Source organism: Echinops telfairi, unplaced genomic scaffold (assembly GCF_000313985.2).
Source record: "Echinops telfairi isolate 266 unplaced genomic scaffold, ASM31398v2 ScPeMD7_18;HRSCAF=68, whole genome shotgun sequence".
NCBI classification, from domain to species: Eukaryota; Metazoa; Chordata; class Mammalia; order Afrosoricida; family Tenrecidae; genus Echinops; species Echinops telfairi.
Window position 1 is genome coordinate 72,194,417 of NW_022103915.1, and position 2,668 is coordinate 72,197,084.

Consider the following 2,668-nt stretch of genomic DNA (forward strand, 5'->3'; position numbering starts at 1 on the left):
TTTTGTGATGCACACTTTCTTTACATAAAACTCTCTTATACATGGGTTGCTGTGGATTTGTTTCTCTAAAGTACTTAGACTAATACACTTGCCCTGTCTGATGTCTCCCTTCACCCACTTTTCTGTTGTCTGTCACCCAGGGGGGAGGTCACATATAGATCCTTGTAATCGGTTCCCTCTTTCCAACCCACTCTCCCTCTACCCTGTTTCAAAGTCTTTTATGCGCTAGTCTTAGAAGAACCGCATTATCACTTCTGTGTTCCATTAATGCCAGCCCTGATTAATGCCAGTCCTAATTCAGTGTGGGAGAAGACTACACAAGGGCATGAAAATCAGGAGGCAGGAATCACTGGAGGGTTAAGTCCGATTGTCTTACACTGTCCTTCAAGAATGTTCGCCCTGTCGTCAGGATAATGCACTGCCACTGACTCACAGGGACCCATTTGGACAGGGGAGAACTGCCCTGTGGGTTCCCAAAATGGCAATGCTTTAAAGTTTTTTTATTTACTGTCGAAGCTGCAATTCTTCTTTATTTGTTTGTTGTTTTAAACTGCAATTCTTTACAGGAGTAGAAAGCATCCGCTTTCTCTCCAACAGGATTAAAGATCTAACATTTCGGTACATCTCCTAATTTGACATTTCAGAAGCCAGAGGTCGTTTTTAATGGACTGTTTCCTCCGACGGCGTAGGCTGAGAACTAAGAAGCTCTTGACACAAGTCCAGGGCTTGTCAGCGGCCGGGGAAAGTTGAACAGCCGAGTGAAGAATACGGAAGAAGTCTTGATGCATTAAAATCACGACGTTGGCACCGAATACGGAAAGTGTTGCGGACCGCCAGAGGAACAAACAACCAGCAAATGTGGTTGAAGGACGGTGAGACTTCATCGCACATACTTTGGACATGTTGTCAGCAGAGACCAGTCCTTAGGAAAAGATATCATGTTGCTTTTCCCAATCGTCCAGTGTGACCCACACTTCCAAGGGCACTGCTATCTCACAGCTCTGCCCCTGCCTTACATAAGCTGGTCACATGTTTTGTTTCTTCCAGAGGTCATCAGCTTACCAATGACACAGCCAAGTGGGCCAACCGCACAGTCACCAGTTCCGGCATCACCCCACAACGCGTCCACTGTGGGTCCCTAAGCGGACAACCCCTCCCAACAGAGTAGGAAGGGTGTGGACCCAAAAGTCCATGCCGCGTGTCCTTTTGTCAGCAGGAAGCACTCAGAGATGTTGTTGCCCAATACCCCCAAAGATCTGGGTCCATGGGCCTTCAGTGGGGAAATGGTAGGTAGCGAGATTTAGGAACAGGGGGTTGTCCCTCCCATGCCTGCAAAGACCCCCATAAAGGAGGTTGGAAGGAAATCAGGCAACCATTAGATGCCTGTGAAGACCCCAAACTGAGCATGTTCCTACTGAAGTCCCTGAGCTAGGTGGGAGGTACACCTGGGCGGTCCAAACTAGGCCCAGGCTCATGACATCACCCTGGTGGGCTGGACCCAGCCAATGGGAACAACTGATCCCTTCAACCTCGCCTTCCCCCAGCCAGGGGGTGGGCCCGAATAAAGGCAGGGAGCACGCTCTGGCCACAGCCGTTCTTGTCTCTTACACCCTCTTACAAGCCGAGGAGGGGTAGGGTCTCCTGTCCACGCTGCGCACTGTGCCCACACCCATTCGGGCCCCCAGCCTCTCTTACCCTCTTTGACCTGGTTCCTGGTCAGTGGTAGGTGGGAGGGTGAGGGCGCACACGTGCTACCTGACAGCCCACATGCATCCACTCCCGGCCTACTCAGGGCCCAAAGCCTCTGGGCCCACATGCTCTTAGCCTCTAGGGTTCTTGGACTTCTGGCCTCCTGAGATCCTCCACCCACCCACCCAAGTTCTCCACCTGTGGGTCCTGTCTTCCACGTGGTTGTCCGGGCCCTTTAAGACTGCATAACCAACCCTGTAACAAAAATTGTGAGGAGGGTGTGGGCCTGGGCAGAGTGATGCTGTTGGTCAGAACTGACTCAAGGCACCTGGCTACAGTTAACAAGGAACAGAACTAGAGGTGAGCGCTCTTCCTCAGTTAGTTCATTTATTCTATTTCCCTTAGGGGAGCTAGTGCCACTGAAGACAAAAACATTCTTGTGGTTGACTATCGTGACAATGGCAGTGGGTCCTCACTCGGGGGGGAGGAGAATCAGCATCCTCAGAGCCACGAGGCAGCGGTCAGAGAAGCCGTGATGCTCCCAGCGTCCTTTCCCGCGTGTGACATCACTGTCCTTCAGCCAACACTCTTGCTTCTCTGCTGGGCTCCGTGATCTCTTGCCATGGCCACACAGAACTCACAACCAATACTCACGATTGGGACGTTTTTTAGAAAAGTTAACACGTTACGGGGTATGTCTGTTTTACAACATTGTACAGTCAGATAAACACATAACCTTTTTAAAAATACTCTAATTCAATCTTCTCTTCACCACCCCTAGGCAAGCCCCATTCATATGCATGTGGTCTTGGGGCTCAGGTCAGGTGGGTTCAGTGGACCCAGATTCCCACCTGAGTTAGTTAATTGTGCCAGCCTGGCCGATAATCACATGTGGGGCTGGTTGAAAGGCGGAGGGATAAATGGGTGGTGAAGCCTCGTCTTTCTAGTTCTCGGATCTCTTGCTTTGTGATGGTCGCAC